Genomic DNA, 15,938 nt, shown 5'->3' with positions numbered 1-15,938 from the left:
CCTTAGAATTTCTATGACCTTACAAATAGTGAAAAAAACCAATGTGATTATGATTTTTTTCTGTAGTCTTTTTTTTTTTCTCCCTCACTCTCTCACTCTTTTTTTTTTTTTTTTTTTTTTTTTGGTTTATTTGTTGTTCTTTTTTCTGTATTTTGGTTTTTTGAGACAGAGTCTCAGTATGTAGTTCAGGCTGGTCTTGGACTCACTTCGTAGCCCATGCTGGCCTTGAACTCATCACACATCTCATGCCTCAACCTCCCAAGTGCTGGGATTATAGGCATGTGCCACCATGCTCAGCTTCATCCTTTCTCAGTGGACACTCTTTACTGACTCTTGTTTCTTTTTCTACAAAGCTACAACACTCTCAAAGTCATAAAATCCCTCTTATCACTCCTTTATGTATGTAGATTCCACTAAGTTAAAACTGCTTGAAAATCAAGTGTTTGGTGGTAAGGAGTCAGACAAAAAGTTGGATTGAAGGCCCAAGAAGTACACTTAAAGTAAGTAAGGTGTGAAGTAAGATGTGTTTGATAACTCAAACAATTCCATTAAAGCATTCTCTGTTACGAGTCTATATAGTACCTTTGGGGTTACCCCCAGTATTATAACTTAGGCTACCTAGTGTATAGAGTATTCAAGAAAAAACAATAAGTAAATTCCTCTAAGTGAAATTTATACCGTTAGAAAATTCAGATGTTTAAAGAATGCATAGATAGTAAGAATCACACATCCTATTCAACAACACATCTGGGACCAGGCATGGTGGTACATAGCTGTAATCTCAGTCCTCTGGAGGCTGGAGGATGGGCATGAGATCAAGGCCACCCTGGACTGCATAGTGAGTTCAAGGCCAGCCTGAATTATAGTGAAAGGCCCTGTCTCAAAAACAAACAGACAAAAATCTCCCCCGCATCTGAGAGGTCAGCCTCATGGAATTAAACTTTTACTAAGTAGATGTTCCTTAAAATGAAATAATTTGGAGCCAAGTGTGGTGGTACAGGCCTATAATCCCAGTACTCTGGGAGGCTAACGTGAGAAGATCACAAGTTTGATCCCAGCTTGAATAACTTGGTGAGACTCTGCCTCAAAATAAAAAATAAGTTTCAAAAAGGTCTGAGGGTACAGCTTAGTGCAAAGGCTCTGGGTTTAATGTCCATTACTGGGGGGAAAAAGAATTTAGGCTGGGTACAGGAGCAGATACCTATAATCTCAGTGACTCAGGTGACTAAATCAAGAAGATTGCAAGTTCAAGGACACCCTAGGCAATTTAGTAAAACCCTGTCTCAAAATAAAAAAGGATTGACAATGTAGCCCAGTGCTGTAGCAATCGCCTATTATGTGTAAGGTCCTGGGTTCAATCTCCATCACTGCCAAAAAAGCTAATATCTTATTTGTGATAGGAAAGGCAAAGGTGGTAAGTGGGAGAGTGCCTCTCACACTTTGTACATGAGGTTATTTGTAAATGATAAATCGGATGCAGTGCTTTGGGGGAGGGGGGCTACCAAGAATCAAACCCAGGGCTTCAGGTGTGCGTGGCATGTGCTTTAGTGCTGAGCCACACCTCCAGCCTATTATTCCTATTAACTGATGTTTATTTTCAAGAGCAGAAAGCTGAGGGATTATAATTGTTGGTATAATAACTTGGAATTTAACTGTGCCTGTGGAGCTTTTTATCTGCAGACTCCTTTACTACTCTTAGCATGGGGATAATTACATTTAGAAGAAGAGAAGATTATATGTGTATTAGATTCCTGTGGCTGCTATAACAAATTACTATAAATTAGGTGGGTAGAAATCAACAGAACTTTATTTTCTCCATTTAGGAGGCTAGGGATCTAACATCAAGGTGTAGGGTAGAGCCATACCTTCATGAGGAGGTTTTCTATGAGAATCCTTTTTGGCCCCTCTTAATCATCTTTTCCATCATTGTGACAAAATACCAGAGACAAACAACTTAAAAGATAAAGTTTCAGTCCGTGGCCAGCTGGGTCCATTGCATGAGGCAAGGCAGAAACATCCTGGTGCAAGTGCGTGGCACAGGAAAACTGCTCAGCTCATGGTAGCCAGGAAGCAGAAAGGGAGAACATACCCTGGCAAACTTCCTCTCTCTTTCACTTTTGATCCACTTGAGGGGGCAACCAGCCAATTGAATGGTTCTGCCCATTTTCAGGGCAGGTCTCCCCCTACAGCTCACTGTCCCACATACCAGTCATCCCTGGAACCACCCTCAAACACTCTCAGAAGTATGCTTTGCTATGTCCTAGGTGTTTCTCAACCCAATCCAGTTGACAATCAGGATTAACCATTATACCGCACACTGGTCTTTTCCAGCTTCTGGTTGCTTGTCAGCATTTCTTGGCCTAAGGCCGTACCTCTCTTAACTTGTACTTCGGTCTTCATATTGCTTTCTCTTCTCTGTGTATCTAATCTCCATTGAGTGCCTTTTTTTATTTTTTACTATTTTGAGTAGATCCCCCCCTAATCCAATATGTGATGGCAGTGAGAACCTGTCTTGGTTACTTTTCTCTGGTTACTGGGACAAAACCATGTAACACCCAAAAGGAAGGAAGAAAAGGTTTATTTAGCTCACTGTTTGTGGAGGTTTCGGTCCGTAATCAGCTAGCTCCAAGGCAGAGTGGCATGGCACTGGAGCAGCAGTTCAAGGCAGAAGCCAGAGCAAAAGGGAAATAAGCCTCTCCTCCTCCCTTTATGTTGTACCCAGGTCACCCTCACCCCTCCAGGGCGGGTGTAGCACTCAGGAAATCTCTATGCACTCCCCTTCCTCAGGATGAGACTATTTACAAGGGTAAGCCTCCTGGCTCCCTGCTGAGTCTCTCTTCCTTAAACTTCTAAACTTCTCAAGTTGACACAGTGTATCAGCCATAATAGGGCCCACCTGAACAGTAAATAACCTCATCTCAAAATTTTAATTTAATTACCATATAAAGTATCATTCAGATGTTCTGGAAATCAGAGCATGGACTTACCTTTGGGAGCTATTATGGGTTATATTGGGTCCCTCAAAATTTATATGGAGTCTCTCCCCAAGTACCTTAGAACATGACCATATTTGGAAATAGGGTCATTGCTTGAGATAGTTAACTATGAGGTCATACAGGTGTAGAGTAGATCCCCCCCCCTAATCCAATATGACTGTTGTCCTTACAAAAAGAGAAAATTTGACAAAGACACACACAGAGAAAGAACATCAAAAGGTTGAATTTATAATGTCATAAGCCAAGAAATGCCAGAAATTGCCAGCAAACTACCAGAATCTAAGACGAGAAGCACAGAATACATTTTCCCTGATATTCTTCAAGGATGCTACCCTCCTAACCTCCTGATTTCAGACTTCTGTTCTCACAGAATTGTGAGATAATAAAGTTCTATTAAATTACCCAGTTTGTGATACTTTGTCAGGGCAGCTCTAGTAAACAAATAGGGAAAGAATTTCAGCCTACCACACATGTTGAGTTGAAATCTGCAATTTGCTAAACAGTGAGTTGGTACCCAGAAGCAAGCCTCAGCCTTAATTCTCCCTGACATCCATCAATGTGTTTAATGACCTTGGTATTTACCCATTCTCTCCTTTCTTCCTCTAATAGATGAAGCTGTTGTAATGTGATATAAAGGCTAATAGGATCCCATTAGCACCTCCTGGTTTGTCTACATTCCAGTGTAGTAGGTTGAGAAGTTTTACATAATTGGAACAATTCATTATCATTTTAGACTGTAATCAAAAATTGAATATAAGGTTGTGTTTGTGTTGTTTTGTTTTGTTTTTGTTTTTGTGTTTTGGTGGGGGGGATTGAACTTATCACCTTGCGCCTGCCATGAATATAGGTTTTTGCGAATGTCTCTAGTAAGAGACTTAGTATACACAAAGCATAAATTATCTTCTACCAGGATATCTCTAACTTTGAGGAAATCTAGAGATAGGCTTCCCAAGACCATCTTATAAATAATTTTCTCAGTTATAGCCTTTGTGGGTTCAATTCTATAAATTTTAGTGTTTTTTTGTTTTGTTGTTTATTTGTTGAGACAGGTTGTCCCTATTTAGTCAGGAGTGGCCTTCAGTACATGATCCTGTGAACTTAGCCACCTAAGTGCCTAATTTATGAGAGTGTGGTACTATGCCTGACAGAAATTTTTTTTGAACATCTGTAATGTTCAGGCATCATACGCACAAATGACAGGAAAATACATGCAATATTAACATAGTCACTGTTTCCTAGGGGAACCAAACTCATAAATATGCATTTAGGACTGGTGGCATCCACAGGTGACCCCAGTACTTCGAGCTGAAGTAGGAGAATCACCATGAATTTGAGGCCAGCCTAGGCTACATACTGAATTCAAGGATAGCCTGGGCTACATAGCAAGACCCTGTCTCCAAAAGAAAAAGGCAATTACTTTGTAATATGTGTGATAATGTAAGTCCTTGCAAGTACCTAAGGATCTGATGAGATACCTAGGAAGGCTTCTTGAAGGAGGTGATGCTTTTAAAAGATACATAGAAGTTTGCAACACAGAAAAATTAGAGAACATCTCACACGTTGAAGAAAAGCAGACATGAAAGAATAAAATGGCTTATGTTGAGAAACATTGCAGGCTGCTTGATCTTGACAAAGTGCAAACTGAGAGCAGCAAGAAATGAGGCTAGATCTGGACAGTCTCCCAAGTTCTTGCTGTATTAGATGACTTGACAGTCAGGAAGTATGTGGGTGTGCATTACTGTTGAACGATATAGATTCCATTCTTCTCTGCCTGCTTCTTTTACAGTCAACTTCTAGTAAGTAGCAAGCATTCTAAAAAGTGTCACTTTAAGGCTGAATGAGTTTCCCATTTGCCTGACTTTACAAAAATGTAACTTGGGCTATTTGCCTGTCATGAGCAATCTACCTATATTTAATCCCCAACACTGCCAAAAAAAAATATAACAAGTTAAACATAGAGATAACCAACCAACCGAATGTGTCACCAAGTCAAGATTATTTTTCTCCACTAAATTAAGGTGCCAAGGCAGAATCAGAGCACAATACTAGCTTATGGGTTTATTCAGCAGACCTGAATAAAATCATTTAGACCTTGTCTTTTGCCTGTTCACTAACCTGCAGTTTCTTCTATAGTTACTGAGTCTTTGGGACCTTCACCTTTGATAACATATTTAAAACTAAAACAAAAGCTTTTTTTTTTTTTTTTTTTGTTCTTTTTCGTTTTTATCGGTACCAGGGATCAAACTCACAACTGCCTGCTTGCAAGGAAGGCGCTTGTGCCGCTGAGGTAAATCTCCAGCCCCCAAAACAAAAGCTTTTAGCCAGGCATGGTGGCACATGCCTATAATCCCAGCACTCAGGAGGCTGAGGCAATACAATTGCTATGAGTTTGAGGCCAGCTTGAACTCCAAAAATAAAAGACCTTATCTCAAAAACAAAAACAAAGTTAAATAAATAAATAGCTAGCTTTTTGCTGCATTTTGGAATTATTTTAATGTATATGTATGTTTTATATTTAGTTGGTTAGTTAACTAACTAGCTGGTTGTTTGTTGCAGTACTGAGAATTGAATCCAAGCATTTACACTGAGCTACTTTCCTAGCCCTTATATTTTATTTTGAAATAGGGTCTAAGTTGCTAAATTGCCCAGCCTGGCCTCAAACTTGCAATCCTCTTGCCTCATCTAGCATAAAAAATTTCTTGTTGACATCATACTCCCAGCCCTTTTTAAAATTTTGAGACAGAGTGTCACCAAGTTTCTCAGGCTGGGATCAACTTTGAGATCCTCTGGTATTAGCCTCCTGAGTAACTGGGATAACCGGTCATTGTGCCCAGCTCCCAGTTTCATATTTTCTTTTTATTTGACTGTTACAGTACTAAAGCATATAAACCATCTGATGGTTTGGTTATTTGTAGTCTGTATACTGACTTATATATCCTCTTTTAGCTTACATTAGAGGCATTCAGAAACTCTTGTATTTTAAATTAGTGTTTATAATATTGTTTTTCCATGGTGAAATTTTCAGCAACTCAAGCAAACACAGTGTAGACTTTCCTAAATTTAGTAGTAAAAGTCCACTTTTCACATTGTATCTTTTTGCTTTCCACCTATTCAGATTCGTAGCAAGTTAGAAGATAAAACTTCCTATTTTTCAAGGGCTCTGTACATCTTTGTCCTAATAAATGGGAAGAGATAAGATTGAAAATATAAAAGTATAATATCAACAGGAACTTTTATAGAGGTATGTAATTATTATTTTGATTTAAAAAGTTTTCCTTGTTGTAAGAACCAGTTTTACGTCTGGGGACTTTAATGGTATCCCGGCAAAGTAGCTACATCTGAAAACTAGACTGCTAAGAGATCTACCATTAAATAGAAACTGTGGAGAAAGCAATTAACCATGTAATTGACACGGGACCAGCACCAGCTGAACTGCTGCTGGGACCTGTGCACCTAGACACTAATCTTTTAAAGTCTGTTGACCACTTAGTCCACTTCTATAAATACCCGCCACCTAAAGAAAGATAATGAATCTGTCCTTGTTGATTCTTAAGCAAAGATTCCAAAAGTATTCTGGAGTTTAGTAAAGAACCTGACATTAGGTTTTGAGGGAAGACAGACAGCCAGAAATAAGAAAAGATAGAGCTGCAACCTCAAGTTCCTTCTTTAGTGCAGGGTGATAGTTCACTGCCTCACTTTTTAAGAGCAACATAATAAAGTGCCTCTTTTTTACCATGTTGTTCTTGGTACCAACTTGTCCAGAGCCCAGAGTATATAATCATTGTTTCTAAGGAATCTTGGGGCAGTAGATGATGATGTGATACAGTAATTTATTTGTTATACATTGTGTGAAAATGAAAATAGAATTCTCAGTTGGGCATGGTGGTATACTCCTGTAGTCCCAGCGCTCAAGAGCATGAGGCAAGAGAATTGCCATGATTTTGAAGCTAGCCTAAACTACACAGCAGGATCCTATTTCAAGAAATAAAAAACAACAAAATAAAGTACTGTAAATGTACTGTTTCCAAATATCTTATTGTATTCTAAATTTCTGCAATCTTGACATGGAATTTTTTTTTTAAATTGAAAACATTCACCTTTTCACTAAAGGAGGCATTTTATAGTATTTTTTTTTTTAGCATATCCAAATATCCAGCATTATTACTCTTGTTCTTTGGGACCATTATTAAATAAAATAAAGCACCATGCTACCATGATAGTCAGTCTGATAACTGATAACTGAGATAGATACTAAGTGACTAATGGGTGGGTAGTATGCTACATGGATACTCTGGAGAGAGGGAGGAGTCATATCCAGAGGATTAGCAGGATGTGTAGCCCAGTAATGGAACACTAGCATGCACAAAGCCTTGGGTTTGATCACCATTACTACTGAATAAATAAACTATACATTATTCAGTTTTGGAATTTTCTATTTAACATTTTCAGAGCAAAGTTGACACCATGGAAAGTGAAATCATAAATAAGGGGAGACTACTGTACCATTTCTTTCCTACACTACCCAGCCCCTGTTGGAGTTGGCCTGTCTGACCTTTGGCATTTCAGCTTCCTTTTGTTGTGATTTATTAGGCATCTGCAAGTTACTTGCCATAGTATATCACCCAGGAGGCTTGTGAATTTTCACATTTGTCATAAACCAGAGGGAAAAAGAAACTAAAATAAAAATGAATAATGAGATATGGCTGAGTGCTTAAAACTTACGCTACTTAAGTAAATAGTTTGTATCATTGGCCAGTATGATGTAGAACAATGCATTGATATTAATCTCAGATGATAATGATAAAGATCAAACAATTCATTGTTGGCCATGACTTTAAAATTCTTTTTCTATTCCCATTTTACTGGCTTGTTGACTTGATTATAACACACTTTTTCAAATACTCCTGCATATGTTGTATAAAAACTTCTTGACACTGGTTGGTAACCAGGGGATGCTAGTACTCTTACCTATAAAATTCAGGTAGTTGGGACCTAAAAAGAAAATTCTCAAAAAGATGTGCATAAAATTAGCACTAGAAGTTTGTCAAGTGAAGAAGGAACTTAAAACAGGCTATTTATAAATTAATATTTTTAAACTGACATTTTAGTTGACAAAATTCAACAATATAGACAGATATATTAAGAAAGAAATTGACCCACAAAGACATGGCACCAGGGTCCTTTCATTCAACAGCAGTAGAACTATATGGCATATTGAAACTGTCTTAGGTGCCTCTCTGTAGTAAAGGGAATCTGGGGTCAAATGGCAGGATACAGTAATTCTCACTTACTTGTGTAATGAAATTTACTTTGGAAGTGGAGATGGAAAGCATCATATGTTTCTGAAAGTATGCCTTGTTAAGGTTTTTAAAGCTAAGGTGATAAAGCTTTTCATAGTTCTTCTCATACCACTTTATGAAACTGTGCCCAGTCACTAAAGGAGGAATTTCATCAGCTGCCAAAATCTTCTCTTTTAGATATTAATACAGCTTTCTCAAAACAGATAAATAAATTTACCTAATTTTGTAGAGGTTTTCCTCTTCTGTTTATCCTCCTTTATTCCCCCAATGATGTTTTCTCTTAGAGTATTTTAGGAAGAAGTTTCCTGTTCTTGTTTTTCTACTATAAATTACCTCACTTACACATGCAGCATATGAACTGCTGCTGTTGCTGTGGTCGTATTTGTTGAACAATTCTGTACTTTGAAATGATTCATTCAGAAGCCATGAAGCATTCAAAGCAGGATGTGTGACTCACTTAGTAAACAGCAACATTAAAAAGCAAGAGCAGGAGCCTAAGACTTGACTGAGGTAAAAATGAAAGTCCTGTTGGCTTTAACATATGTATATATGTGCTTTCATTCTCTGCCTTCCTTTCTTTCCCATAATTTTCCAAACAAATGATACTGTGCCTTGGAAATAGAAGCACTGTGCTGAGGAAAAGTCTTGTCAAGATGGTTTTAGATCTCTTTCAGAATATGTGATCTGTTGGCATGATTATTATTCAAAAAAAGATCAGTTATGCTTTCCACTAGCCATTCACTAGTGATACCACTGTACAAAGCTTACCCCCACAGTTTCTCAGGATTCTAGTGGCTTTTTAAAAATATTTTCTTTTTTTTTTTTTTTTTTATTGGTACCGAGGATCGAACTCACGAACGCCTGCTTGCGAGGCAGGTACTTATGCCGCTGAGCTAAATCCCCAGCCTCCAATATTTTCTTTTTTCAAAATACACCAGGTGGTGCATGGTGGTGCATGTCTGTAATCTCAGCAGTTCGGAGGGTGAGACAAATAAGATCCCCATGAGTTTGAGGCCAGCCTTGGCTGCATAGTGAGTTCAAGGTCAGCCTGAACTACAAAGTAAGACCGACTCAAAAAACAAGCAAAAAAAGCCAAAGTATAAATGCTATACAAAAGCTGTTCCATTCATGAAGTGCTGCCAAACCCAGAGACATTAAAGAAAGGAGTGGTTAGATTTTTGCATAAGTGACATTTGAGACACATAAATAAAAACCAGATGTGGCAATACATGCCTGTAATCACAGCATTTCAGAAGCTGAGACAAAAAGATAACTGCAAGTTCGAGGCCAGCCTGGGCTACATAATGAGTTTAAGACCAGCCTAGACTTCATAGCAATACCCAGTTTCAAAAAAAAAAAACAAAGACAAGCCTGGCATGGTGGCATATTCCTGTAATCCCAGCACTTGGGAAACTGATGCAGGCAGATCACAAGTTTGAGGCCAACCTGCGCTACAAAGCAAGACGCTGTCTCAGAAAACAAAATTTTAAAAAACAAAAACATAAATGTAAACTTAACTCCTTATATTCTTCCTTGATAGCTTAGGACCTAGGTATTCAGGATTTATTTCCTAATAACTGGAAAGTTTTCTGATTGTATCCTTTCTCTAGTCTATTCTTCTAAAACAAGGGAAGAACTACATTGACTGTAAGTCAGGATACAAGAACATTTAAAAAATGTTTCCACACAGAAACTAGAACTGTAGTAGCCAGAAATAACATTTCAGGAATGAGTCTGGCTAGGAGTTGAGTGCATATTGCACAAACATTTCATTGGTCACTATGCTTTACTAAGATTTAGCTTAAAACTCTTTTAACATTCTTAATACCCATATGCTTGTGTCTAGCTCAAAGTCCAAAGGCAAAAATTTAGCTTTAATTTGGCTTGAGCTCTCATTTATCCTGAGCCTTCTTTTCAATTTTGTTCAGTGCTGCTATTAATAGGGGGCTTAGGGACAAAAAATAAAATGAAGTAAAAATACATCCAAGGGCCCAGCATGGTGGTACACATGTGTAGTCCTAGCATTCAAAGAATCTGAGACAGAAAATGGATTGTTGCAAGTTTGAGACCAGCCTGAACTATATAGCAAGACCCTGTCTCAAAAAAAAAAAAAAAAAAAAAGAAAAGAAAAGAAAAAGAAAACCAAATAAAGCAGAACACCCTCTAGCTAAATGGGATTAGGAAAAGAACTATTTTTAAATGTTTTCTTATTTGAATTGTTCCATTTAAAAGATGACATTTTAGTATAATACCTGTCTACCTTAACCTTTGAAAATGGAAAGAGGGGCTGGGGATTTAGCTCAGAGACATAAGCGCCTGCCTTGCAAGCATGTAGTTGTGAGTTTGATCCCAAGTACCAAAAAAAAAAAAGAAAAAGAAAAAGAAAATAGAAAGAGGGAACCAGGCATGGTGGCACGTGCCTATAATTCTAGCATTCAGGAAGTTTAGGCAGGAAAATGAAGAGTTTGAGGTTAGTTTGGGTTACATATTAAGTTCAAGGTCAGATTAGACTATACAGAAAAGAAGAAGAAGAAAGCAAGAAAAGAGAAGAAACAAAGGACTAGCTGAATTCATGCTGCATGCAAGGTACTATACTGTTTTATATAGTTATTTTATTTTAAAACTTAAGAAGATATGAGGGAGCCTTCTGGGATATTTCAAGTTTCATTTTAAAAATTTTTTTACTTTAATTTTTATTTTTATTTTTGTTACTGGGGATCAAACTCGCCTCGCACTTGCCAGGCAGACACTTATGCCACTGAGCTAAATCCCCAGTCCTGTTTCATCTTTTTATTTCTCCAAATACTGTGGATTGAACTCAGAGCCTTGCACTGAACTACATACCCAGTCCTTTTTTGTTTTTATTTTGAGACAAGCTCTCACTAAGTTGCTAAATTTCCCCAGGCTGATGTCAAAGTTGCAATCCTTCTGCCTCCACCTCCCAAAGTGCCAGAATTGCCACAGTACCTGGCTCATATCTTAAGTGATGATTATACAGTATTTACTTATATACAAACTCATTAATGGTCCAAGTGTGTAGCTCAGTGACACAATGCCTGCCTCACAAGTATCAGGTCCTGGGTTTGGTTCCTGGTACAAAAAAAATTCATTGAGACATTTAAGATTTTTGAATTTTCTATATGTTATACCTCTATTTTAAATAATTAAAAATCTAGGAGCTAGGTATGGTGGCACTCATCTGTAATCCCCGGATGCTTGAAAGAATGAGGCAGAAATATCACAAGTTCCAACCTGGACGATTTAGGAAGACACTGTCTTAAAATAAAAAATATTTTACAAGGGTTGAGCAAAAAGCTCTGAATTCAGTTGTCAGTACTGAAAAAAATAAATAAGTAAAAGGAAGACTTCATTTGCTGAGATTTGGTCTGATTTACAGTTCCTGCTATCTTTGTTCTTTAGGTCATACTTAACGATTTTTATTTAGCTCTGTTCATTCAGTTAATTTGCTAGGAGGTATGATTCCAGACCAGAAGGGTAGCTGAAGAGAAACTTCCCAGAAATGGAAAAGATTTTTACCAAATATGTCTCATGGAAAACTAATTGTTCATAAAAAACAACAACAACAACAAAAAAAACCTATACTTACTATTCTTTCCCTATCCATTCCAGAACTAAAATTAGTTTTCCAATTGGCTTCCTCATACTCCTGACACTTTATTTTGTGGTGCTTAACATTTCTTAAATTAAGAAAAAATCTTGCTTCTTGCTTTTTTTTTTTTTTTAATTCCATCAGGGAAAAAAAAAACTATCAGAAAATAAAAATGAAAAGTAGCAAAAATTGTTTTGATTACCTTCTTCCTTATTATCTTTTTGTTGATAACAAAGTAATGGGTAAGAATTCCATTTAATCTGTTCTTCGTCCAGTTACAGTGCTTTCTGTCTCTGTCTTCCTAATTTCCCTACCCTAAGCATTTGCAGGACGATAGTACATCAGCCATTTTATAAAACGAGTTTGGAAGTTTTCTGTTTGCACTCCTTCCTTCTAAGTTTCAGGTCCAAAAACATGTGGCAGTTTGGCAAGGGACTCTAAAAAAGTCTGTTTTCTTATTTTTTTCTCTGTTACTGTGTAGTAGAATTTCTTTACCAAAATACAGCAGACATTTCACATTAGATAATTCCTTTTTTTGGAGACTAGCTTTGCATTGTATAGTATTTGTCAGTATCCCAAGCCCATACCCTGTAGAAGCCAGTAGCATATCCCTACTTGTGACAAGCAAGTATGTCTCCAAATATTGCTAAATGTTTCCTGGGGAGGAGAGTTGCAGGTTGACAGTTATTGCCATAAAATATAACCTGCATTTACAGAAAAATAGATAAGAAGGGAAAGACTCAAGATTAACATGTGATTAAAATTCCTGTGGTAATTTTTTTTCTTTTTGGAATGGGGCCTCATTGTTGTCTAGCTGGCCTCAAACTGCTTGACTCAAATGATCATCCTGCCTCAGCCTCCTGGAGTGCTGGGATTCCAGGCACTCTTAGCTCATAAAAATTATTGAGATATTTTACCTTTTTTTGTACTATCTTCATAGTATATGTTTTGAGAAATAGCATGTCTCAATTCAGATTAGCCATATTGCGAGGACTCAGTAGCTTTGTGTACCTAGTGGCTACCATTTTAGGTAGTGCACATCTACATGATCATGATTTTTGGAAGGGGCACAAATTAGCACATAATGGTTTTTCCACTCCTGTTTATGTGTGCCAAAGCATCAAGAAGTTGTCCCAATTCGTTTACATGATAAAATAAGACTTTAAATTTAGTCTGATACGGTGTTTAATGCCTATAATCTCAGCAATCTAGGATATGAGATAGGAGGATTTCAAGTTTGAGCCCACCCTGGGCAATTTTATGATTTAGTGCAACACTATCTCAAAATTAAGAAAAAAAGTATATATTTTTTAAACTTTTTTTTTTTTTTTTTTTTTTGGTACTGGGGATCAAACTCATGACCTTGCACTTACCCGGGTAGGCACTTAAGCCACTGAGCTACATTTCCAGCCCAGAAAAAAGTATATTTTAAAGGTTGGGATGTGGGCGGTGTCATCTCATGTGGAAGCAGCACAGGGTAATGTGCAGTGTGTGAGTGCCGCTCAATCTCCTGTCCCTGATACCTCATGTGGCCACGGACAAACGTCAACCCATGAGTGGCTGTCTCACTGACAAAGCCACACTTGGTTGCTGTTCCATCCCAGACCCCAGCACCAAGGATTTTCTGTTGCAGCAAACTATGCTACGAGTTAAGGATCCTGAGAAGTCGTATTTTTATACTAGAGTTCTTAGAAGACGCTACTCTAAAAATTAGATTTTCCTACTATGAAATTTTCACTGTTTCTTGGTTTTTTGCATATAAAATAGATAGCCCCAAAGATAAAAATGAAAAAATAGCGTTCTCCAGAAAAGCTACACCTTAGTTGACATGCAATTGGGGCACTAAAGATGATGACACCCTAGGTTACCACAATGGTAATTCAGACCCTCGGGGATTTGGTCACATTGGAATTGCTGTTCCTAGTGTATATGGTGCTTGTAAAAGATTTGAAGAACTAGGAGTCAAATTTGTAAGGAAACCTAATGATGGTAAAAATGAAAGGCCTGGCACTTACTCAGGATCCTGATGGCTACTGGATTGAAATTTTGAATCCTAACAAAATGAGTGAAATGCTCCTTTGAGGTATCAGTGAGGATGGAAATAAAAGTGGAATAATGTGACTCAGGATACTCAGATAACAGAAATACCAAGGACTGATGAATCTGTGTCCCAAGTCAAATCATTCTGAAGTTCTTTTTCCTTTCCTTTTCAGGTCGTTTTGTTGTTGTTGCTTTGGGGTTTGGCTTTGGTTTTGGTTTTGGTTTTTTGCCTGTTTATTCATTCGAGTTTTTAAGTTGTGTTTTATTTTATGACCTTGATTATAGTTGTATAACTTTACTTTTTTTTGTCTTTTTCAAATGGGATCTTGCTATGCAGTCCAGACTGGCCTTGAGCTCACTTTTTTGGCTAGACCGGCCTCAAACTCATAGCTATCCTGCTGCACCCTGTCAGAGTGCTGGGATTACAAGTGTCTTACCACATCCAACATGTTAACTTTACTTTTTAGGTAATAACTAAAAAGATTCCCTTCAGAGGCTGCATTTGCTGCCTTTTAAGTCCTAAATATTAGGCTGGGTGTGGTAGCTCACGCCTGTAATCCCAGCACTCGGGAGGCTGAGGCAGGAGGATTGTTGTAAGTTCGAGACCAGCCTGGGCTACAAAGTGAGCTCAAGGCCAGCCTGAACTGCATAGTGAGACCCTGTCTCAAAAAGACAACAAAAAAAGTCCTAAAATTTTACCTCTCTTCAAGTCTTTCCCTGAATTATCATTTAAAAAAAAAAAATTAACGTTTTTTTGTGGTGGCTGTTGTCTAGGGTTTCAATTCCTCAGAAATAGCTTTTCAGGATGGAAAGTAAGGAACACTAAACAAAAATGAAGCTTCAAGAGCCGGGGGTTTAGCTCAGTGGTGTAAGTGCCGGTTTGGCAAACATGAGGTCATGAATTTGATCCCCAGTACTGAAAAAAACAAAAAGAAAGAAAAGAAAAGAAACTTCTCATGTACTTCAAACAATATAAAGTGTTTTTTTTTTATAAAAGAGAAGGTACTCTTGAGAACATTCAGAATCATGCTGACAAGGATACTGATAGAAAACTATTTTTTTACTTATAACTTTTAAAATTCAAGGACAAATTTCATTTATTTGGAAATAAGGAAGAAGAAGAAGACGAAGAAGAGGAAGGGGGTAGAATATTTACTAGATACTCAGACAACTGACAAGACTGTAGCATACTGTTTCTCATTTAATACTCCAACTCCTATGAAAAAGAAAGTAGGCTAGACATGTAAAATAACTTTAATGAGCTAAATGCAATACAAGTAGTCAAGATGTCATCTTAGTATTTAGACTACACTTGAAAATTAAACCTTACTGCATCTCCCACATTAGTTTCCTGTTATGAAAACCTACAGTGAATTCACATGTGATGCTCTTGGCTCTTCAGCCATGGTGAGGGAAGAAACGTAGAAGTCTTAACAGAAGACTGCTCAAGGGCCGTGCACTTATTCCAGGACAAATGATGCTTACATTACTTAGATGAATCTTCTTTACCCTAGGTCTCCATGGTGCCAGGAATCATGTTAACTGGCAACATAATACAGTTATTAGAAATCAGTTCAGTCAATTTGCCTGTTACAATGGACATTTAGTGAGTTTCAAAAAATCAAAGTGAGACTGAGGATATAGCTGAGCAGCATAAATGCCTGTCTGGCAAGCACAAGGTCCTGAGTTTGATTCCCAGTACCAAAAAAAAAAAAAAAAAAAAAAAAAAAAAAAAAAAAAAAGTGAATTTGAAGGAAGCTCTCTTATGGCTTGGAAAATAAAAACACCTAAAACACTACTCAAAACACCTAAACCATATTTTGGTTTTCTATAGATTCTAATAGAAGACCTTTGGGTAGGTCATGCCAGTTGTTCTTGTATTGCTAGAAGTGCTTTACATTTCCTTTTTGGATGAAGTGGATTCACATAAGCAATTTAAGCAACTAGCATCACTTAGAGACTAAAATAAAATAGATTTTAAACAAAAATAAA

At 37.4% G+C, this 15,938-nt stretch overlaps 1 protein-coding gene and 1 pseudogene across 3 annotated transcripts in view; both read left to right on the top strand.

Moving 5' to 3' along the window:
• LOC100725948 (cyclic AMP-dependent transcription factor ATF-7) overlaps window positions 1-15,938 on the top strand; it is a 105,250-nt gene that overhangs the window by 43,581 nt on the left and 45,731 nt on the right. The gene's annotated exons all lie outside the window — the stretch shown is intronic.
• LOC134477320 (lactoylglutathione lyase-like) overlaps window positions 1-15,938 on the top strand; it is a 37,280-nt pseudogene extending 21,342 nt beyond the window's left edge.

The sequence above is a fragment of the Cavia porcellus genome, unplaced genomic scaffold (assembly GCF_034190915.1).
Source record: "Cavia porcellus strain 051 isolate PalLab524CR breed Dunkin Hartley unplaced genomic scaffold, mCavPor4.1 scaffold_8, whole genome shotgun sequence".
Taxonomy (NCBI): domain Eukaryota; kingdom Metazoa; phylum Chordata; class Mammalia; order Rodentia; family Caviidae; genus Cavia; species Cavia porcellus.
The sequence above is the reverse complement of the archived record's forward strand: the minus strand, read 5'-3'. Positions and strand labels throughout refer to the sequence as shown.